The sequence below is a fragment of the Nilaparvata lugens genome, chromosome 7 (assembly GCF_014356525.2).
Source record: "Nilaparvata lugens isolate BPH chromosome 7, ASM1435652v1, whole genome shotgun sequence".
In the NCBI taxonomy this organism is placed as follows: Eukaryota; Metazoa; Arthropoda; class Insecta; order Hemiptera; family Delphacidae; genus Nilaparvata; species Nilaparvata lugens.
The window spans coordinates 45,204,407-45,230,021 of NC_052510.1; the positions used below are offsets into that span (position 1 = coordinate 45,204,407).

The following is a 25,615-nucleotide window of genomic DNA, read 5'->3' on the forward strand; positions in this document are numbered from 1 at the left end:
TTATTTGTTCATATATATATTCCAGTGAGAGCTTAGATATATAAAATGAATGTAGGTAGGTTTTAAGAGAGTTGGTGCGAATGTGAAATGTGAAAGCAGACAACGGACAGGATATCACGTGTTCAGTCAGGTTCTGTCTCTAGTTGGCATGGCAACGGATTTAACGCTAGCTAACGGCCCCCCCGACCCTCTGAGCCACCCCTGGAGACCCCCAGTACCTACATATCAAACCGCCCCCTTGCCTCCCCACTAGTAAACTCCATTTTCGCAGCCAGATCTTCTTTTCTGCCGCCTCCGAGACTCAGACTCAGCGCCTTTCATTCATTGACTGACTGGCTTGCTCTGGCGCTGGCTCCCAGCTTATTAGCCGCAGCCGCCTCTGGCCTTTCAAAAATGAAAAGTTGGCTAGAAGTGGTGTAAATGCGTGGCTGCAACCTCGTTCTTCCATTACCTGTCTTCTCAAGCACTACGCTCTCTTCAATGCGTGAATTAAGCTCGATGAAAATGGAGTCTCGAGTAACCTGGTTCAAAGAATTATGCTTGTTAGTCTCTTGAGAATAATGTTGGTGATGGATCTTCTCATGCTGCCAACGACACTAAGCGGAAAAAATATTACTTACTACTAAGAATATTTGCAGAGGAACTCAGTGAATTATATGAAGTGCAAATGAAAAGGCATCTTTCTATTTATCTATGTATCTATCAGGCTATCAATCTATCTATAGAAAGCATCTATCTATCTGATATTTGAATTGACTGTTACTAGAACCTTTCGCACATTTATATTTATTTCGACAAAATACAAAATACATAAGAGAAATGTAAATTATAATGAATCTTATTGTTTGTTTTTATAGTTAATCTTAATTTAATGATTTCAATCTGTTGAAGAAGAAATGAAGTTTATTTAATACTCAATTACTTGAAAATTTTTCATTGCACAGTATTTCATTGTTAAACGCGAGTTGTGGTTAAACATCTTTTATTTTAAAGGTGGAAATAGACATCACGGTAGTCGAATCATTACTATAAGTGTAGCTTGCAATGTCATGCTTTCTCATGCCAAAACACAATTCACTATCATGAATCATATGTGACAATTATGTGCAGAGTATTTTGGATCAATTTACTTTTGAAATCGAAAGCACAAACATAATTACTTCCAATTCCAACAATACTCATCCTATTCATAAATGACTAAATATGTAGTGCTTCTACCAGTGTGAGCACCGTATTCAATGATTATATGAATAATACAGACCAGCAACAAGTAGAAATTTGAGAAAGAGCCAAGACCTCCACACTAGGGCTTTAAAGAGGGCACAATAAATGGCCGTGATATGAATAGGAGCCAGTTACATCCAGCGTGGCCGTCCCAGGCTCTGATAAATAGGGTGTGCTGCTTTAATTCATCATTGCTGGGGCACAGTGCATGTGTGATAATTAGGGACGGATAATAATGTCGTCTCCTTGGAATGCAAATATGTTTTCGAACATTATTGTTGAATCCTACTTGATGAGGAATCAGGAATAAGTATTGAATCGATTGATCACGCTCTGACAAACGCTATTCTCTAATAAATTAAAAATGTACTGTCTCGGTGATAATTCAAACCATTATCTGTCAAATAAATCAACCAAACTATTAAAATAATAGTTCTGTAGGAAAGAACACGTTATGAACTACAAAGACTAGCGTGATGTTCATCGTTGAAAATCAGTAGATAGTTCCTTTTTTGAACAATTATAATCAATTATTAATCAGACTGCTATGAATATTTTGAAAAAATCATATTGACCAAGAAGCGAATTACAATATGCAGCAATAAAGTTTGAACATGATTGAATCATAATTCCTACTGCTGGATAAGAATGGTTCATTTTGATTGATTCATAGCGTCCAATTCTGTTTTCTCAATGATTAATTTGCATTCGTTAAATTTGTTTGATAATTTATTGTGTACTGCTTATAATAGTAAACAGTGTAAATGTTGATAATAATCAACCAGACACTCAGACCAGTGTGTAGAATATATGTTTGCTTGTTCGTATCAAAGTTATACTTCATTATTGTAATAGATCAAATTTCATGTCTAACTCACTGCTGATTCAACTCGTCTAAATGGAGTTCCACTATTCCACTGGTTTATTTGAGTTTAAATAGATCTATTATATTGCTGTAATAGAAAAATTCCACGTTGAAAACTGAATCATAAAAATACAGTAGAAACATTGAGTAGCATTGCAGTCGAAAAAGGCTCAGTTCAAAAGCATTGCTTGGTTCAAAAGTGGAAACTCCATTAGCGAATTCACATTTGCATAAAACACAAACGAATTCTATGAGGATAATATTCTCGATTCTTTCCTACTGAGTAGATTTTAAGCCTCTTAATCCAGCAATGAACGAACGACTTAGTTTTTGTTATAAGTCTTTTGTTTCGAAATCGGCTGCCTGAATATTAGATTGCCGATCAATTAAGTCTAATTCCAGAGTAATAGCTTCAATTTTTGCTTTTGGAAATGAAAATAATGAAAAAATCCATCGCGATGGAATTTTCATTTTTCCACTCCACAAAAGAATATTTCCAGTTTCTTCAATTTGTATTATTCCATTCATTTTTCCAATTCCTGCCAACGATGTAAACTTGATTGTAAATTAATGTGAAATATGTTCATCATGAAAAACAAAAATAAAAATACAATTGAAAAATTGTAAAACCATGAAGAATAATACTCCTCACCTGAGGCTAGTCTCTTTGTTCTCAACTGATTCGAAAACTTGAATAGCTGAGAAGGATATAAATGTTATATTCATCTGGAAATCTTCTAAATATTAGAAAATCTATAAGATTCAAAAGATCTATTTGTTGGAAAATAATTGGTTAATCAAGTCGGAAATGAAAGATAAACTTGAATTACACGTGCATTCTCTTATGTGTAATCTCTTGGGATTTTTGGGCAAATAAGCGATGTACAGTAATACAATGTATAATGAATACAACACAAAACTTCAGTTGTCAATTTGTAGTAGGAAAGTCACACTTTGAGATGTAATGGGTCTTCTTTCCTATCCTCTTCTTTTGAAATTGAAACCAATATTTAAACAGTGCATGATAAAAATGAATAATTAGCGGAAGAGATTAGAATAATTTATATTGTGGACTAGTTGGGAGGGAACGTACAATATATGCACCCAATTCCCAGTAAGAGAATCAGAAACCTATAAAATTTCGCAGCGAACATCCCATTTTAAAAGTGTGGCATGCACGCGCTGTTTCATCCCTTGTAATTAAATGAGGACACTGAGTTTCCACTGGAGAGGAAAAAAGGGTTTGCCGCCGAAAGAATAGGGCAACATTAGTAGCAGTGATAGGGGTCTCCGAGTCCCTGGGGCTATTAGGGAATTGCTGCTTTAATAGAAGCCGGGCTATCGCCCTTGTGGGGGGCATTGTACCCCCTTGGAACCCCTCCCCCATGGCGGGGGGCTGAAATTGAGGGTGGATCATGAGACTAAACAGAGACAGTAGATTTGCTTTGTATCTAGCTTGGTCATTAAACCGTGAGTTGATTCGAGGTCTATGAAACACTGCATTGCACTAAATTGCATAATCAGTTGTAGCCGTTCGCTATCTGATTGTTCTCTCTCTCCCCCCTCTTTACATCACTCCATCACTGATCCTTTGAAGGGGTTTGACCTTTCATAATTTATTCATTTCCTAGGAGATATACACACGTATTCTGGTTTTACACGATAGAAGCATTTGAATTATTCTGATTTTCACTCTGCGGGAGTTGAGTTCCTGAGTTTTGCATGTTGTGGATGTATTAGTGAAATTGGAGTGAGAATTTTCAAGTTGAAAGAATTGATCCTGGTCTAGCAAGTTTCTTGAAGAGGATACAATTTAATCCAATCCATGGAGCATGATAAATTAGCTTTTATATTGATGTTTTTGAATATGAATAGCAAAAAAATAGACCATGATCTAGGGAGAAAACTGTTCCAAATTGTTTTGACTAAAAGTATAATCGATAGAATAAATGTGAAAAATGAATGAAAAATGGTATAGACTGAAATGTATGTTGTCAGAGGTCAAAAAATCAAACATAGGCCTGAATCGACCTCATAAAATTAGTCTGTGCTAACTGGAATAGAAAATACTGAACTCAATACGATTTTCAATAACTGTATGAACTTGTAGTGAAACACTCATCCTCTTCAAGTATATTTTATGTGATTTTAAACCCTCTTTATACTTCCAGCACTTTCGCCTCATGAAACTGTTACTATCACAAAACTATTCCAGATATCACTGTTATCTGATATGTTGCTATTTTGATGACCCAATTTCAGTACATCAAGCTCATTCTTTCAGCTGCAATTACAATGTGGGGAAGCCCCTGTGTGAATGACATTAAACTTGAAACCCTCATTCACAGGAATGCATGCCATCAAAAGCCGAAACCGAATAGAATGTTGCGCTAGAAGACGGCTCTTGTGCCGCTATAACACTATAACACTATAGCCTATAACACTGGTCTGCAACTTCAAGTTATGGCGGTGCGGTTAGACTGCAGTTTCATGGGTTGATAAAGGCTAAATAAATGTTGAATGAAAGGGTTGTGGCTGGGAATGAAACTTCGAGTGTAGGAAAACTAATAGCTTGGGAAATCTTCTATTTAAACCAACTAGATCGATTCTTCTGTTATTTCATAGTTCTCGAAATTAATTATTTCATGTAATTATCCAATATCAAAACGTTCCATTCCTATTTGTCACTGTTATGAATTGTATATTAATGAAAGTTTTTCGTACCACACTCTGCCATTTTCACGCACAATGTTACTTAATTGTCTTAAACTTGTAATGGGACCCTGCTTTCGTACTTCCAAATAATATGGAACATGGAGAAGTTTTCTGACTTTCGGTTCTTTGAGCTGTATACGAAATACGGTATACTATATAACGAAATACATTGAGAAAACTGGTTATTTATCTAGTAATCTGTTTACTACTATTCACTTTTCATTTTACATACTTCTATTTCTATTTATGACATAGTGGCACACTGTCAAACGGGCATTTCGAGCATCTCCAATGAATTGTAAATAGTAATAAACAGATTACTAGATAAATAACCAGTTTTTCAATGTGTTTCGTTATTCATTCAAAAAAGTGTTGTTTCAAGTTTTATCACTTCACCTATCAATCATTTCTTTGAAAACTAAAACTTCAATCAGCCACCATTTTGGATACATGTATTATAGAACATTTTTATTGATGTCATCTTTCTTGTTTTAAAAAGGTCTTTAAAATTATGTACGACACAATGGGTGTTTACATAATAATATTCGAGTTAAAACCGCTAAGTCACCCCATTATGAGGGGTTAAAATTCAGTTGTACGTCAAAAGGTAGAGTATTCGACCAATAACTTATTCTGGAAGTTACAGTATTATATCTACAACAGTCTCCAACTTATTGAAGGGTCTCCAAACATATGACTCACTCTGTATAAAAAAATCAAAGGAAAAAAGGAAGAGATGATAAGTGAGGTAACTAATTTGAAAAATGAATAAGAAGATAAAATAATATGAGCCTCACATTTATCATGATTTTCTTTTTTTGATTTTGTCTGCATCGGGTGATAAAAATTGATACATTTTACATACTACTTATAGAAGTAGTATCAACATAATATTTATGAAAAAGAGTGAGTGAGAGCCAGTAAACACGATTACAAGTTCCAGTGGCAACATATCTCTGTATATTATTCTCTTATGGTAGTTACCGTAGGGGTACGCTACCCCACCGTTTGGGGAATTAATTCAAGTCGCGTCACCGGATAAAGTCGTCGTAAATCTATCAGCGTGCAGCGTGCATTGTGCAGAAAGGCTGATTGTTTCAATGCTATCGGTCTTCACGTCACCTCTTGTCGTCGAGATCACGCTTTCTCTCTCCTATCTATCCAACAAACATTTCATTTTCTCTTTTCCCCTATCTACCATCCACCATCCTCCCATTCTAGTCGGCACTATCAAAGTCATAATCTATCACTGGAGACAGATGTAGCGCCGCCATCGGCGAGTCAAAAAAGCACTCTATGTAGGGCAGGATCTGCGAATTAAGCCCGGTAAATAAATACGTTGCTGCAGCGTATAATACCACAATATACACATACGCACTGTTGTGTGACGCGGACTGATGAAGCACTGTCACTGTCTATCACAGCTGATGGATGTAGATTGTAGCTCACGGTGAATTATATAGGCTTTGAAGGCGTTTCATGTTGCTGCCTGTGAGAACAATGCAGTCTCAGTTGACTATTCCACTTCCACACCAATATTATCTCTCATCAGTTATAATTATTGTTGTGTAGGGGCAACGTAATTCCAAACTACCATTAAATAAATCTAGTAATATTATTACAGAGTTGCATATTATTACAAAGTTGCAAACAAATTCCAGTGAGTGTCAAGAATCAGTGGACAATATGCTTGAATTACCTAATCAAACTCAAAAACTTGTGAAGAATTGAGATAATGTGATAGTATATGCGATAGTAAGCGTTTTTTTTTGTAAATCTGTGAAAGAGATATATGTTTTGTACACAATTGTAATCTGGGAAATTGTCAAATTACACAATGCTTCCAATCTCTTTACTAACCTTGCATATTTATTCTATTTTCAAATTACAATTTTGCTGAATCATCCTTAACTTCTCTTGCACTGAGATATATAAGTTCGGGAAAGTAGGCTATATGAGCTTCAAACTGAGTGATCTTTATGTCAAAAATATAAGAAATCATATAAAATGCCACTATCAAGGAATACAATCAACCTCATTCGCGATGAACTAAGAAATTAGATTTTTGGTATAAGAATGTAAGGCATGTTTTTTTAAGAAATTGAGAAACTAACCTGTCGAACAGAAAGAAATTGAATGTGATTATTATTAAATTTACTTCCACTGAATAGGATTAGTAACAGCTTCAGAAATTCTAGACTTTGATAGTTTATTGCATTAAATTAATTGGATAGAAATGCAATACCTGATGCCACATCAAAATACAATACAGGGTATTGTGGGGTATCAATTTGTCAGTAACATTATCCTAATAATATTAATAAATGTTGCCATTCAGAGTAGCTCACATAGCATTGAATTTTCTGTAACTGTAATTAATTTGGTTTTTGATTGGAATGAGTTTTTGGACACAAGTCGAAACTCATTTTAATTTAGGTCCAATTTCTTCAAATCAATATTATCGAGTTAGTCTCATTAGTTCAATCAGGGTGAGAACTCATTGTCACAAAGCAGAGCTATCTCCTGACATTGTTTTGATGATTTAAAATTTGTTCTGAAATATTAATTATCCACTTGTCAAACACAGGACGTTCCACAAAGATTCAATAGATTTAATCAATTTCAGTGAATGCTTTGTTCTTGCTAGAAAATGAAGTTTAAAAACAAAGCTCACTCACCTTCTCTTAATGAATACAGTATTAAATTCTGTTTAATAGATAGGTGGGAACTAATTTAATTTGTTTAAAGGTGTGTAAACGTGTATTACACGTATACATCAGTCCAACGTCTGAAACTCTTGAACTTGTAGATTGTAATAATTTTCTCAAATGAATCCTCATTCAATACATCTGTGCTTGTTATAAGTATTACTACAATATTATTATTAAAGGTGAACTAAAGGGTTTTTATTCGTTGTTGTCATTGTCACTGAAGATTATTCCATAACAGCTATTGTTTCAATAACACATGAATACAGTGGAACCTCGATATAGTACACCCCGTTATAGTAAATTTACCGTTATTGTGAATGTTTTCTGCTCTACCTCAAAACTCAAAACTTCTATATTATAGTATTTCAACCTCGATATACTTGTAGTACACCCCGATTCCGTACAAACCACGTAGTAGAACGGTCTTTTGAGATGTACTATATCAAGGTTCCACTGTATCACAAACAACACCCAATAACTCTTGAATTTTCATTAACTTGTAAGTAGTATGGTTTGACTTTCTGATTATAAAAGTATGGGTTAACTTGAGAGATATTTGTGCAGCATCACATTAGGGATTACATACCAATCAATGTTGTAGTTCTTGAGTTTGAAGTTGAATTACCTTGAAATAATAAAGTCTCTTGAAGCGTGAGGTATTTTTAAAAAAACTCGAAGATTAATACATTGTCTCTTCAAGTTTTAGTATGGGCGTTTACTCAACCCTGCTTTGGGTCTAATCCAAAAAGTACATTATTTTTATCCTAAACTTAGCATAATTTTATATAAATTACATACACAAATGAAACTATTGCATCTTCTCAGTGAATCTATTTAGCATGAAAATTATGTTTTCCAGCCACGTATCAAAAATCATGTTTACAAAATCATTTTGGTTGAGAGACAAGAAGAATATCAGATTTCATATTAGAATGCGCAAAGTGTATTCTACTGTGTTCATTTCTAGAGTCATGATCATTATTTTTATAGCGGTGTTTATTCGAGTAAAAGAAGCGCAATTCCATTTTGGAAGTTCGCTGAAATATCGCTCGCAGTTCATGGCAGAGTTGTTTTGTTCTGACAGAAAATATCCGGAGGGCCATTGTTTTTTGCTCTGCTTTGTCCAATTGTTAACAGTTTCTTATTTTTCGAGTCAGTCCCATTGGAAAAGCTCTGATTGATGAGCAGCTCAGAAGTTTTTCAAGTCCTCTTGAAGTATTGCGACTGTGAAGTGGAATATTCAAATTAAAACTTTCTCCACTTCCCCTATCTATCAAATTCTCATTCTCTCTCACTTTTATTCCATCCAATCTTCATTATTCTTATTTATAAATTCGATGATGTACACATCACATGAAACACTTATTGACATGGGCTGCATTTAAATTAATAAAACAAAATAAATCTTATAGCACCCTTTAAAACACAAAAAAGTTTAAATTTTAAAGTTTTTTTAAGAATAAAGGGTGCTATAAGATTTATTTTGTTTTACATCACATGAATTATTGGGAAAGGAAAACCAGGGTAAGCCCAGAATGATTCCTTCCCAAATTTTGATTGTGATAGGTCCGAAAAGTAGTTTATGTTAAATCTCTTTGCTTGATGAATTATTCAACTACAGTACCAGAAAATACAAAATCAATTGGAAAGAAACACTTGAAAAAGCTGACAATCATGCTATATTCCCAAGTTCATATTATATTGAAACTTGATTTTTCATAAATTCTAAGAGTGAATACACAAATTGGTGGGTGAAAATTTGAATTTGTGTTTTCATTATGGAGAAGTACCACCTCACTCAACACAACTGTAAATTCTATGAGTGTTCTGAGTATATCGATCCATCGCATTCCAGGCTTGAATTATTTCATAATTGAATGTCAAATCTCGTTGATTGCTGAATTCCTGAATGTGATGAAAGTGATATTAGAAATCAAGAATAATTGTCCTCCACACTTTTCCTCCAAAACAAACACAGACCAATAATTAACTTCCAATCAGCTTGGTTGGTTCCAACTTTATTCTTCTAGCCATTATTGTGAACATAAAGTATGAAACAATCTCACAATGTGAATTCTGAGGTGTTATGTCATGCATTATTGAGAACAATATTATCGAAGAAATGATAGAAAGAGCTATTTTCTGTATGTTTATTGGAATACAAGGAGAATTTCAAATCAAATCAAATAATTTTTATTGACCAAAAAACAAAGCAAAAACACAGCTTACAATATCCATCCAAAAATTTCAGATAACAATTATTACATGTTCAAAAACAATTCAGTAAGCTTTTAAATAATTTATGAAAACCCGGTACCTCCTTTCTAATAACATATATTTTTCCAATATAATGTGGATAGAATTCAATATGATTATCAATTGTTATCATGAGGATAAATTTATATTTTTTAACAGTGAAGACTATAGTACATAAGTAGTGTACCGAGTATTCGAGGTTTGCCCTTGATACTCCAGTTGAAATGCCGCTTGTGGCTGGTCACATCTTGGACTGGTTATACTGCTCTGGCTGAATGCCAACAATCTCTCGGCTTGAGCACCTGTCATAACCACAACTTGAGATCACCACAGCACCACAGCCAATGTGGCTTCAGCTGCTGTGGTCCACTTGGCAACTTATCGTTCAAACTGATTCCAATCCATTTGCTGATATTATCATTATGAGAGCGGCACTGAAGGGCCACTCCCAGATAAAGGCCAATATCCATATCATACAAAATTATAGCTGGTAATATTACTTGAAATTTGGGTTGGATTCCCTTCTACAGATATTATAATATTCTTAAAATGTATGAAATCAGGGCTACTCATTTTTATTTATGAAATAGAATCATAGTACCTCAATCTATTATCTTATTAATCTCAAAAAAAGGTACTATAATTCTATTTTATAAATAGATATTATAATTATTTGTTGATGTATTCTCTATTTATTACGACATGTATTTCTGTGCTTGAAATCCGTATAACTATTTTTTATAGATGTGTTTGACATCCTAAAAATGTTAATGCCCAAGTTTGGTCAGCCGATGAAGATGAATGAAATTTGAAATATGCTTCGTGGCCTAGGATGTGAGACTAGATTTTCAACCATTGTTTGCACTAGGAATTTATTTATTTATTTTTCAAGCTAAATGTTGTCAGGCCTTAGTGCAAGATTATCAAGAATTGATTTGTGCGAAGTGAGCACTAGCGTTTCACTATCCTCCAATTTTATCAAGCAAAAGCGTTGGAAAATGTGGCTGGAAAATTACTACTTAATTAACTTTCCGGTGTTAACAAAATATGCTTCCAGAGAGGTAACAAAATATCCTTCAACTATAAAACTATTGATCATTCTTTGGATGATATTTTCCATTACGGAAATTGCAAGAATTATAGTTGCTTGCTGTTCGAATTACAAATGATGGAAATTCTTGTTATATTGCTGCTGGCTTCAAGGTTGAAACTGTGGCTTTATTTTAGACTAACTTGTGAATGAATTCACGCACTCTTTAGATAGTGTTCTTGAACTCTCTTCTCAAAATTTAAAACTGAAGTCCAATAAGATCAATCAACCTTTATCAGAAGGTATAGCCTAACTGGTCTTAAATCCGTTACATGACCTCCAGTGCCATATAATTTGAAGATAACACGCATTCTAATGAAATACACTCCAAATCTTTTCTAATTACATACACTCCAAATCTTCTCCGTGAAATAATCTCTCCAGTTGAATTCATCCACAATGAAGTTTTGTTCTACGAGGCCAGAAGATAAATTCGAATTTATTCCGTGAACTGAAGGTTATGGCAGAACGTTAGTCAAGACAGTCTTTGTAGTGAATAAGAAGATATCATGACAACTAAGAGGCTTGCAATGATAAAACTGATGGGAGTGAGAGAGAGTTTGAGAGAGAGAGAGAGAGAGAGAGAGAGAGAGAGAGAGAGAGAGAGGCAGGAGGCAGCAAGCTGTGCGCAGCAATAAAATAATTTGTCAGATTTCTGGTGGAAATTGTTTAGCTGCGGGCGGTAGGCTACGGCGGAAGCGGGAAGCGGCGCTCCTCTTGTGCCTCGGCCATTTTTTAAAGTGGACACCACTCAGCGCGCTTCAAACTCCACCACCACTTTATAAACTTTTGAATTCATTCTGACTGTCATTTCGTCTTGGAACTCTTGTATTATTATGTGAGTGGATTGCTGACAACAATTATGTTTATGAAGAGACTATCTAATCTCATCATATCCCCTTTTTGATAACCTTATTTGTGTGGTGTTAAGCTAAACATGATAACTAGGATTGACGTTTGAGGATACGTTTAGTTGTTAATCAATAATTTCAGACGTCGCAACTTGTCCAGTAGCATGAGTTGGAGAGGTTGTACTAGACTACTGTATATTATAAAAGAGGGAACGAGAGAATTTGTGATTAAGGGAGAGATGAAAAAGTATTGTTATGATGTTATGCTTACCAGTAGTTTTGTGGATTCCTTTATTCATGTGTTTAACAAAACAAAATTCAACTTGCGCAACGTTTAAAATAATTACCAGTAAGAGTAAGATAACATGATGAATCATATACAGACTGAAGAGTTATCAAAAATATTGAGAAATATGATGAAATATGCGAAAATTGAGGTATCACTGTAATGTTTTCACATGAAACGGTGAAGTTTTGTTCATTCTCAGAAAGGGTATCGAGGATACCCTTCCCTTCAGCACTTGACCTTGAATAAAGAAGGTTCGAAATTCTTGAGAAATACTATGCCTAAACGTAGAAAATTAAGACTAAAAATTAATCAAATAGTAAAAACAATAAATCATTGAGAGTTGAGTTAATTGACATAATGGAGTGAATAATAATAAAGATAAGAGATGGAAGGTTCGTACTTGTGAATCATAAAATAATGTTAATAAGAAAGGGAAATTATTATTAAAAAGACAGGGATGTGGAATAAAAATGCTGGGAGAGTGGAGAGGGAATAGGGAGAAGAGAGGGGAGGGAATACTTACAAATGAATGTAGAATGAAGGATAAGAGATTGATTGATTGATTGATTAGCTGCCTTTATTAAAAACCTAGGAGGGCGAAGTTAGGGCGCAGCCGGCCCTCTCTTACACTTAACCCTCCAATACAATTCTAAGTAAAACTAAAACACTATACAACAAAGATTATAAGTTAAAATAAAACAATTTACAAAATAATGAAATTTTCAAATGGCGAATGAAAGAAAGAAAAAAAACAACATTTCTTTCTAATTTGAATGAGTGAAAATAATACAATAAGAAAAAGAGAAAACTGAAAAGTGAAAACGGAAGAAACGTCAGTTCAAAATCCATAGATCATTTCGATAGAAGGAAAAGAAGAAAGAGAGGAATAAATATTAAAGAAGGAAGAAAGGACACACACATACACACACACACACACACACACACACACACACACACACACACACACACACACACACACACTAACACACACGTTAAGATTTAGTGAACATTCCAGCCGAGTCCACCACCTCTGATCCACCGCAAGACAGCCGCACCGAACCGACGATGTCCCTCAACAAGCCTTAGCTCAGCAGGCAGAGAATTCCACAAACTACAGGCTGTCACAAGGAACGACTTGTTGTACATAACAGTCCTATGTGTTGAGACAGCCAGCAGATGGGATCCACGCCGCGTTCCTCCACAACCAAAGTCACCCAAGTAACGGTACTCTACTGCCAGATACTTAGGGGTTTTAGTTTTCAATATCTTATAGAGGAAGCACAAAGCATGATGTGATCTACTCTCACGCAGCTTCATAAGTTCAAGTCTGTTAAAGTATTCAGTTACATGGTCGTCACGTCTCAGGTTAAAGATAAAGCGAACACAGTAATTATGTGCACGCTGCATCCTCTGCAGAAGTTGAACTGTCATGTCAAGAGTCACAATGTCACAGTAGTTGAAGATCGGGAAGATCAGAGTCTTGACCAACATAACCTTCGTTGAAAAGGGAATGAAGTCAGAGATCCTCTTCAATGTCATAATCCCACGTGGCTGGTCCAGTCAAGAGTCCTTGTCATTGTAAGTCCTAGATTTTTCACGTCAGAACTGTATTGCAATTGTATGTTATTCAATTTTATAAATGGTCTGTTAGTTATGTCAAGTGTGTTTAAAAGTCTTGAATAACCTATGACTATTGATTTTGATTTAGTTTCGTTAATTTTCAGTCCATTATTCTCAGTCCATTGTTCCAAACGAGTCAAGTCAGCATTGACTTCATCAACTGTGACATCGAAGTCATTTTTCTTGCAGTGCCGGTATACTTGCAAGTCGTCGGCATACAGGTGATGTCTGGTCGTGAGTAGAGTGCTTGTCACGTCATTTATGTAGATGCTGAACAGCAGAGGACCCAATACCGAACCCTGAGGAACTCCTCTGTTCACTTCACGCCACCGTGAAGAGGCATCCCCGACTCTCACACACTGACACCGACCCTGAAGATAGGACCTCACCCATGCCACAGTGGAGTTGGAAAAATCTAAGTTTCTGAGTATATAGAGTAAAGTGGGATGGAAAATGCTATCGAATGCCTTACTAAAATCTATTAGGACTAGAACTGTTAGCTCTCTACCATCCATAGCCCTACGAATGTCGTCAGTGACTCTCAGGAGTGCAGAGGTGGTGCTATGACCACTACGGAACCCCGATTGAAAGTCACCAATCAATCCAGAACCATGGATAAATGAGCTTAATTGAGAGAGAGAGAGTGAGAGAGAGAGAGAGAGAGAGAGAGGAGAGAGAGAGAGAGAGAGAGAGAGAGGAGAGAGAGAGAGAGAGAGGAGAGAGAGAGAGAGAGGAGAGAGAGAGAGAGAGAGAGAGAGAGAGAGAGAAAATGAGGCTAGAATACTTTGTCCAATATTGTTATGATTATTATTATTGTTTGAACTGGATGCTTGAAAGAAGAATCTGTAAGCTCTACGAGCAACATCGTACTGATAACAGTTTATTGTTCCATGTTCCTATACCAAGGGTTCATTAAGCCTGAAATTTATTCTCTCAAGCCTCGAATCATCTTTCATTCAAAATGTTTGTAGACATAGGAAGGAAAACTGATTCATCATCGTAGAGTTAATTCACTCAATCTATTGTGACTTCAATATAATTGCTAACATCCAATACTTATTTGTTAAATCAGCTCAAGCTTGTTGATTATTCATTGCCTATTCCTCATGGAAAACTATTTTTTTCTCTGCGATAAGACGTTAACTCATCATAACACGAGTATTAAAGCCAGAGTATGTTCCTTCACCATGAAAATCATATATTACACATTAATGATTGATTAAAACCTCACTTGATCAGTGTCACTTATTTCTATCTTTTGGAAAAATATTTTCTCACCTTATTACGCATCTAATAAGGTTAAAATTAGTGTCAACAGCTTTGGAGGCCGATACCCACAACACTCCTAGTCTTATACTGGTGAGTTGGTGTGTGTGTGAGCAATGTTGCAAGATGAATGACTCTGAGTTTTCGTGTAAACCACTTTACGTAAATGAGTTGAGGTGGGGGGTGGGGCTCAGTGCTCAGAGTAGGCAGAAGACGGTCTCATTTTTTAGACCTGACGCTTGCTTTTCAGTGGTCTTGTTTGACACGGTTACCCCTATTGATTTACCAGGCAGCCGACTCTCTTCTTGTTAAAAGTCGGCCAGTACAGCCAGCCTTTTGGTGGATGAAAACAGCGCCCTCTACTCGCAGGGCTTAAATGGCCAAGTTTTTCGATTTATCAGCGAGGCCTGTCTCAAACAATCCCCCTCCAGTCGTCTCTGGGGGAGCCGGGGCACCCTTGTGCGATAACATCCACCATTCTCCACTGAGAAAGTGGAGAGTGTTTTGCAACCCTTGTCACATAAATATCCTTCATCCCTTCATGTGTCCCTTAGTGGCGCTCACTCAGGTCACAAATGAAACATGCTTACATTCGAATACAGTGGCTATATTCCACAACAATATTCAGTTTCCATTGGAATGTCGTATCTACAATAGAAGTAAGATCATTTTCGTGTTACAAGTTGAGAATTGATAGCAGCTTCTTGAAGTTGTTTTAAATTCTTAGAAAATTGTTGTAAAATAGTTAGTTATTAATTGATGTCCATCCGAATTTTGTATTGCTATAGTTGTTATAGTAAGCACCCCAGCTTAAAAACTGTTTACTACAATAGTGTTCAAGCAGGAGCTCATGTAGCCCGTTATTATGATATCACTTTTGGAGCTGAAAACTGGGTGTAGAGATTAGGAAAGCAATATGGCCGCCGGTTTAACGAAAATAGCAAGAGTTAACACTAGATAGCACGAGTAACGCACATAAATCTGTGTTATATACTATTTCAGTAGCCATTTTTTTCTCAAGGACTTCTGCTATCTTGACTAAACACTGAGCTATCGAATGAGCTGTTAAACTCAAAGATCTTAAGTACCTCTATTTTATGTTTTATCGACAGTAAAAGTAGATATTACTTTGTTTGGGTCAACTAATAAGCTATCAGCAACATTGTGCTTTTCGATTTGTTGTTAGTTACCCCACTTCAAGCAAGTTATCTAACGAACTCCGAATAACAAATGTGCTGATGAAAGTCACTAACTGCCAGTATTAATTCACAGTCAAAAACAAGTTTGTTGTTAAGGAGCGAATAGCAGCAACAGCAGCAGTCTAAAATACGTGGAACCTAATTATTTATCTCTCATCACTTATTGTTCACAGTGATTGTATCAGAGGGCGCTTGATGAGTTTCACTGTTAGTTGGCGGCAAAGTTCTGTTTCTGTTGACATAGATAGCGACGGTTCGCTCCTCTACATCACAAGTTGCAGATGGGAGCGCCGTAACTCGGGGCTATGTGCTGCACTGTGCAGAGAGCGCCACAAACTTGGACGGAAGATGCATGGATGAACACGCTCTTAATAAGCTTACTAACATCCAGTTTTTCCAACACTGACATCCATTTGACTTCAAATATCCTCCAGTATTCCCTCAAATATGTTATTGATGAAGGTCATTAGACGATTAATCAACTTTTGTCTCAATATCTCTAATTCATTACTTATCATTCACGACTCCACCATCAATAGTTATAATATGCATTGAATCAACATCAATAGACTAACCATATCCCAAATACATTGTTAAGATTTCCCGGTTATAATTGGAGCATTGATTGATTGATACATAAAGCTACTCCATAAAAAAATATTTATGTATCCTTGATTGAAGTTTCAAAGGACATCCAGGGATTAAGATTGAAAGAGATTTTCAATAACTGCTAAACGTTGAACTCAATCCACGCCGAAGGCCGTAAACACACGTGCTTCATAACGATTTGATAGCACTTGATTGAATCACGTAGCTCACCGGCGGTTGGGTGCAGAGTGTAGAGTGTGAGAAGGCATTAAAACCATTCCCTAAAGCCCGAAGCAATCAATTCAAAATATCTTTTTGCAGCCGCTTGTGGGAAACTGCAGCAAAAGAAATCACTGCCACAAAGGATAGAAGGGGGTGGAACTGAGCTGTGATAGAGAGAGGAGAAGGGTAGAAATGAGAAGCAGGATGATTGGTAGATCGCAGAATAAGGTGAAAAAAGGAGAGAATTGGTAGGGAAGTAGGGAGAGGTACTTTCACACGAATTTATGGACTTGAAAGTTGTTCGTAACAAGTTCACATGCGGCGAACAAAGATGGATTGTTGCTGATGTGTTGTTTGGGGAGCTTTTTGTGAAAAATAGGCCCAGTGATTCAGCGTCGATGGATGGGTCTCTGCTGATTTCCTCTAAACTGCTGGGAATGTCGTTGTGTGAATCTGTGATAGATTTCATTGGCTTGTAATTGGTTGTATTTGGTTTTTGATGTGGAACCGATACGTGCAAAATTATTTTAGACGTGAATGTGGAGTATGATTTTTGAAAAATAATGATTCCTAATCTCAACCGCATTTGCACATTGATAAACAGGACTTCTCTAGATTGTTTATCTATCTGTGTTTGGATCCGTGTTTCTAGTGGATACTATTATTATTTCAGGAACCACAGTATAATCTATAACGCCAATCTACAAATTTATATAAATCAAAGTAGCAGTTCGACCAATATACTTTCGATCATGCAATATCTTGTGAACCTATGATATCTTTCAACCCTGGTGCCTAGACGTTGATAGCTGAAGACTTTTAATAACTACTGAAGACAGAAACAAATTATTATTAAAGTTAGGAATATCCAAACGGATTGAAGAAATTCCACTCTTATTACGATACAATAAAGTAGAGTGTTGAACTTCCAGGTTGTGGTTTGAGCTCTCCTCTATTAGAATGCTACGGATTATAAACGTTCAACTGGGTTTCATAACTGTAGGAAGGACTGTTTTGAATCACTGTATTGGACTTACAAGTTTTAAATCCTTTAAAACATTACCAGATCGATACTTCATTATACATTCATAGAAATTAATTTTTTGGAATGAGCTTGTTGAATACTGAAATTGACTTTAATATGAATGGATAAATTGTGAAAGAAGGTCTATTCTCTGTGGACTAAGGGAGCTTTTTATTTGTCCTAGAAAAAATGGTATGTCAATATACACATGAATTTTGGAAACATTTATACCTCCCTAAAACATAGAATTGCGAAACTAGGATTTAAATCAGAAAAAAAGGTGTTGAACGTATTCGCCTTGAAATGTTTGTTCTTTATTCCTTTCAGAAATGTTTTGAATTTATATGGAATGTCACATTTTCAACTGTTCTCATTTTCCATCAGTGATCCTAACATCTCTATGAGAGCTGGTAATATTCATCAGTTGGATAATTACCAATAACCTGTGCTTCGGTATTGACTTTCCGACCACGTTGCTCAGTAATTGAAGGCTGAATTATCTGATATTGAATGCAGCCCAGTGACTGAGTCAAGAATATCACTTAAACTGTACAGTTCTGCCTATTTCGGGATGTGGCCAATCGATTATTCTATTTTGCCATCGGATTATAGAGGCCAAGCCTCTCTGAAGACGTTACCCCCAAAGAAAATGAAAGTCGAACTTGAGCGGCCAGTCAAGTAGTCACGCAATCACAGATTACAAGTAGAGCAATTTCTGGGAAAAGCGGGGAAATTCAAAGGTCGGCCATACCAGAGAGTGCAACATGATAACCATAGCTGAAGCGAAATGTTATGATCAGAATGGAGCAATCTAATTGATCAATGGAGAGTGGTCATTGATATGTGATTTGTGAATAGATCATTCATCTATTGACTTTTATTTGATTGTAGTGTTGTTTTCTAATATAATATTGAGGAACAATCATCATCCCAGCTTTGATTGGGCTGTGTTTGTGAGTGGCTTCTCCAAAAATGATTTGAATTCGATTTCTCCATTATATTCATTCATTATCAGATTCTTCTCCACAACTAAATACAATCATTTAATTATTAGATTCTGTCTACTATATTATGTATGTAGATTTCTAATTTCATACGGAATACACTGTATTAAATTGAAAATTCGAATGAGATTCAACGTGTGATCCATGGGAAAAGCTCCAAGCACAGTAAAATATGATAATTCCATAAATTTATGAATCATTCTTTTTATTGAATCAATTCGTCATGCCTTGTCATGTTCCCTCTTATATAGATAGTCAGCTATAGTAAGAATATCTTAAATATTCCATCAACATACACCCTAATTCATGCATTGATACATGAATACTAAAATTATTGTAACAGAAACGAATATCCATACAGTTTATGTAAACTCCTTCGGAATTGCTGAATAGATAAATTATAATATTCTAGTTTCTCTGTAAATGTCTTTCCTGAAAATATCATGGAGAGAGCTTAGATCCCTTTTCTTAATTTTCCCAAATTCTTCTTTCTTATTTTTCTTCTAGGTCAATCTCTGGACCTCCAACCGATCCATTCCAATCTCTTAACATGAAATCAATCGTTTTCATACTCCCAGAAATATGCATTACCATAAAAGCAAGTCACAGGTGATTCTGGAGAGTGAAGTCTGAAATGACTCGGTCCCACTTCACTAGACGGCTCGGTCTGAGTCTCTCTTTTATTACCTTGGGGAGAAATTCCTGCACTCTTGCTATATGATGATGTAATCTTGTAGATGTGGCTTTATCGGTGATTCCATTTCAGGGCGACTGAATATTCTTTTAATAGTCTGGTTTGCTCTGCTTTCCACCATGTAACATAAGAAATCGAGATATCTATAAACTCATATCAACGTACAAATCGAATCATGATGTAAGGAGTTTGAAGTTATCATAGTATAAACTGGAATCACACACAAAAAAGATTTATCTCTGCTAGAATATTAGTAAGCTAACCCAACTAATCTGGTAAATCATAATAACTGAATGGAAGGACTGTCTCCGAAAAAATCCCTGTTTGAGTTAAGAAGCTTACTTTCGTGAAGCGATTGGCATTTTGATCATTCATTCATATACCTGTATAAAATACACAGAATGTAACATCATTTTATTCAATGTGAAATCCCTGAGTCTTCAGATTTTAGGTTGTAGCATCTATCAGTATAATCGAATACTTACCATAATAACTGGACTGAGAAATCAACCATAACACTGAAAACACAATCTAATTGATAACTAATTAACAATATATATAATTTACAAAACTAGAATGTTTGAGTCTATGATCCAAACTCTCCTAATGTTACTTTATACAGAGTGTCCCACGAATTGTGTAACAACTGAAGACCATAGATTCTACATGGAATTTGCAACAAAACTGTCGAGTTACATTTTCTTATATAGACTTTAGTTTTCGAGGTCTATTGATTTTTGATCTTTTTAAAAATGATTGCTTACCGTCAATAAAACGTCAATTACTAGAAAACTATCAGCCAAAATCTAATTCTAAGAATATAGATAAGGAAACTGCGCTATTTTATAAGCTTTTGAATGAATACAAACTTGTTGGGAAAATTCAAAATCCAAAGTAATGAAAGCTGTAGATAGGCTGTTACACCTGTCGTGGCATCCTGCATTTTTGTAGATTATTATGCACATATTTCAAACTTAGTGAATGAACAACAGGAAAATTATCTCCATCTTGTGTATCAAAGGAATAGTTGGTTAATCAATACTAACATGATAAAATAGCCTCTTATTTAGATTCTCATTATATATTAAATAACCAGACAACTACGAAAACATTATCTCAGTTATCGCAAAGTTCACCATCCATCAATGTTGTTTCACAATCCTCAACCCCAAGTGCACTATCGACCCCTGACTTGGAATCTGTACCATCCTCCCTACAACAGGCAGGTTAAACTTAACCTGGTGTTACCGTTACTGAGCTGGCTCATGAATACAAATTGATAATCAGTTTAATGTAGGAGATAATCTCGTTCACCTGGTTTTGTTACTGAAATTTATCATCATTATAAGTTGAGTGGAGCCCGTTATAAACAAAACTAATAACCAACAACAACGGAGTATTAGCTTTACAGTTTAATTAAAGTTGATAGCTTTTCCTGTGGCGGTATTTAGACGTTCGATTTCATTAGTGAACAGGGATTAATATTTAGTGCAGTAGCTCTGTTGTTCATTCAAGTAATATAGAACTGATGAAGGAATATGATGTGAATTTGACTAATGGAGATTGATTGAAATTACCAGAAAATAAGACTACTCAACTTTCAGATATGCTGTTTCCCTACAGTAGCTTTCAAAAAACTGCCTTGAAATGCTAGAAGAATATGAAAGATTCTTCAGAAAATAACTTGTACATGGAATATTGTAATGCAATAATGCTCGATGTCTGTTATCTGAGGGGAATGATTTCTTTTTCATTTTGTAGCTATTTATGTGTTCATGTTTGTCTACTGATCTCTTATGAATCAATAACAATTCAGAATATTTCTTGGAGTCATGTATGCAACTTGAGTTTATTTGTGTCATTTCTTGCATTTAAATTTGAAATCTTCTATCTAATCACTTCCAATGGTATTTATATCAAACTTTTATTCCGTATTCTTGAGAATGTACATGATTCTATTATTGGTGTAATTGGAATTGAATCAATTATATTATGTATTTATTGAAACCAGCATGTTAGAATTCCACTATATATGGCTGACATCTAGTCTTCTAAGAGATAGATTTACCAATTGAAAGATGAAATAAATTATACTACTTGACAACCTACTAGCACGTCTAACCGTAATAATATTACTAACCATTATAGTTGTTTACTATATTCCTCTATCTGTTGTATTGTGGTGTTTTTTGCATCTGTTTATGTGTCTGTCTTTGCATGCTTTCAAAATCTATTGTATTGTTATTGTTATTCCCGTACGATACCTAATGTTTGATGTTTTGTGTGTGTATTGTTGCATCCATTTTCGATTGTATTGTCTTGTGTCTGTTTGTGAATGTTTTGTGAGTGTGAATTTGTGTGTTCAGCAATTTTTATTTGTTTTATCAGACAAGCTGGACAACCAGCGAAGAATCAAACGAGAGTGGTGAAGCTGCAGAGAAAAAGCAGTACATGTACAACGTTCGGCTGAACTAATTCCAATCCAGTTGGAACGGTTTTTGCTCACAATGAGAAACAGGGGGTTGACGCGCCTTTCTTGTCGATTAGGTAAATTTCCAGCAGACACGTTCAGCAAATCACCGACTCAACTCATTCAAAAAATAGAAAAACTGCTTACAAAACACTCCATAACGCACACTTGCTTCATGCTTCATCGATTCAAAATAATAAATTATTAATACCACTTACTACAGATTTTATGAGTATCTCGATGATAAATAGAATAGTTTGCTTTTCCAAATAATAGCAACACACTTGAAAATATGATATTTGATTCAAGCAAAGCGCTTTTTCTATCACTCATGGAAATCCACATGGCTAGTGTATATAACCAAAGAGTAAAGGTACCGCTTACTTTAGAATACCTTGATTATTTGTCTCTGATATAACGTAGTGGAAATTTGGACCAATCATTGCTATGAAATTTGTAGATCCGATAATAGATACTATTTCAAATTTTATTATGTTATCGTGGAAGTATGAACTAAGAGATTATTCGAGCTACATTGTGATCAGATTATTTTCAGCTTAGACATCTGAAAACTCCTCTTTCATCTCATTTTTTCTGTTACTTGAAAATATATTCTATAAATACGAGTAAATAGGTGCATGATCACTTTTAAAGATTGTATATGAGCACATAATTATTGTAGATTTCAAAACACGAGTGATATTGTTAATAGTATAATCATTTCAAAGTTTTGTAAATACTAAAAGTTATTAAACCACTTTCTTCACAATTAATACAACAAAACCTTCACATGTGATGGAAATAACTACTGTATTAATATAAATAACTAACTACATCATACAAAAAAAAGCACTAAGAGTTTTTTGAAATAATGTGTTTACACTATTTCATGAGATACACCCCAACTTCTCAATCATGTATAGATTGAGATCTACCATAAATATATCTCTTAAGAAGTATGAACTGAGAGATTATTCAAGCTATTTTTTGATCAGATTATTTCCAGCTTAGACATCTGAAAACTCCTCTTTCATCTCATTTTTTCAGTTACTTGAAAATATATTCTGTAAATACGAGTAAGTAGGTGCATGATCACTTTTAAAGATTGTATATTAACACATAATAAATTATTGTAGTTTTCAAAACACGAATGATATTGTCATCAAAAAATTCTATTTCAGATTAGTTTGATTCATCCTCTCATTCATTTTTGTTTTCCTCTCACTTTCCACCCATCCGCGCCAATTTGATACAAACAGGTTGCATTGTAGACTTGCATTCAGTATCATGTGGAGTACAAATGAACATGCCTAATCAATAGATTAATAGTACTGTTATCTATTCATTAGTGCTCACGTTGGTAGGCGTATAATATGGTAACGTGTTGACCCAATTACATATGCACTGCGTAGCTATGTTGCATTGAATCATCCCCTCTCCTTCTGCAGTGCCATTCACTAATAGCGATTATTTATTAAGCACTGTCAACGTGGTTGGCAATGGCTTTCAAGAGACCGTTTTGATTGAGACTTATCGGAATGGTCTCTGGTCGGATTCTGGTTTGGTTTGATTTTTCTTCATCAAAATTTCTTTTTAGAATGAGTTCATTCAAATTTCACACATTTTGATAATTATTTACCGTATTTATTCATTTATTTTGAAATACATGTGTAACAAGTATTACAAGGGTAACATTCCATAATTGTTCTTTTGACACAAGAATCAAATAGACAATTGAGAATGCTCTTAATGAATTCTGAAAATTAACAATAAATTTTGAAATATAATATTTATCTATTTTGAAATACATGTGAGAGCACAAGGATAACATTCCATAATTGCTCTCTTGGCACATGAAACAAATAAACAATTGAGAAAACTCTTATTAATAATAAATTTTCAAATATAATAATGTAATAATTAAGTTTGTAGCGTGAATATTGATTTTTGACAACATTTCAAGTCACTTCAATAATCTAATAGTTGGCACAAATTGATAGTAATAGTAATCGTACGAACAAAGTAATGAGGAATCGTACACTCTTTGATATTCTCTTTATAAATTCTAATTGACACTACTTTTTAAATCTAAAAATCTTATAGTTAACACGAAGTTATAGTTTGCGAGAAAAATTTCTGCGCATTGTACAAATACAACACAAACGAGAAGAGGTTGTGAAGAATCGGTTGGGTGAAGACGATGCCATCAAATATATGGCAATAACTCCCAGGCACGAATCAGCTGCATTCCCATAAGCAGTCGGATGGATTATCAGCTCCCAACGGGAATTACTCGGTCGGTTATTTCCACCAACTGTCGATTCACTAGCTGTTTTTCTATCTCCCTATTTATTTCTGTCTTTCGATTTCTCCTAACATTTTTTTCTTATTTATGATATTCTATGCTGTATTGGCCACTTTTTCTCCTGCCACTTTCACAATCCATCCTTCTCCTCTTCTTCCTACTAATTTTCCCTCTCATTCTCCTCCTACTCCTTCTCCTTTCCCTCATCCTCCTACTCCTACTTCTTCTTCTCCTCCTTATTCGACTCCTCCTCCTTCTTCTATTTCTCCTCATCCTCGTCCTGATTCTTCTCCTCCTCCTCCTACTCATCCTCATCCTCCTCCAATTCCTCCTCTTCCTCGTCCTCCTCCTCCTCCTCCTCCTCCCACCACTCTTCTCCTCCTTAACTTCTTGATTCTCCTCCTCCTCTTTTATTAATCTCCTGTATTCTATTTCATTCTGCAATAAACTGTATATCTCTTCACATAATATCACATTTTATACTTCATCCTTATTTTTATTTGTCATTTTTTCATTCATCTGCTTGTTAGCCTGCATTTAATTTTTATATTCTCCCTTCATTTCTTCATCTCTATTCCACTACTACTTCTTAAGTAGACAGAGGATGAAGAAAAAAGAAGTAGAAGAATTTAAAACTTTCTAAGGTTCTAAAAATTTTTGAACTTTTAAATTCTACTTCTTCTTTTTTCCCTCTCTTCTCTATCTACTTCTCTTTAACCTTGCACCTCTCAATCTCATGACGTCTCCTTTCTTCTGTTTTCTATCGTATCCCATTCCAAAATTTTCTTTCCAAACTACTCTCCATTCAAACTGTTTTTCATCCTACCTCTACCTCTTGAACCCAACATTCTCCCAATTCTCTTTAACCTTCCCATTCTCCCAATAATCTGCATATCCTATTTTCTACTTTCCTCAGATTTTCCTGTGTTTTTTCACTCTCTCTCTCTCACGAGTTTTTATCTCTCTCTGTTCTACTCACACACTTTCCTCCTTGTCCTTTGTATTTAATCGATCGATTGGTCAACTACTTCGACGGCGAAGGAAGCGCTCTCTATTTGATTCGCAGTTCACTTCCTCTTTCTTCTTCTTCTTCTTTTTCTACTTCTTTTTCTTTCTTTCTCATCTTCTAGTTTGGGCAACGGCGGAATGGGAATGGGAGTTTGGCTGCAGAAGGCGTTGAACCGGGACTAAAGTAGTGTAGCGGCGACTTATTGGGAATGTG

The 25,615-nt window shown here is 35.2% G+C and overlaps 1 protein-coding gene across 2 annotated transcripts in view; it reads left to right on the forward strand.

Annotated features, from left to right (window-relative positions):
• LOC111059291 (protein tipE) overlaps window positions 1-25,615 on the forward strand; it is a 116,897-nt gene that overhangs the window by 27,032 nt on the left and 64,250 nt on the right. The window contains exon 2 of one of the 2 annotated variants that reach the window (XR_005571836.1): window positions 22,007-22,165. The exons of the other annotated variant lie outside the window; for it this stretch is intronic. The gene's annotated coding sequence lies outside the window, so the exon portion shown is untranslated. The remainder of the gene's footprint in view (window positions 1-22,006; window positions 22,166-25,615) is intronic. 2 annotated transcript variants of the gene reach the window in all.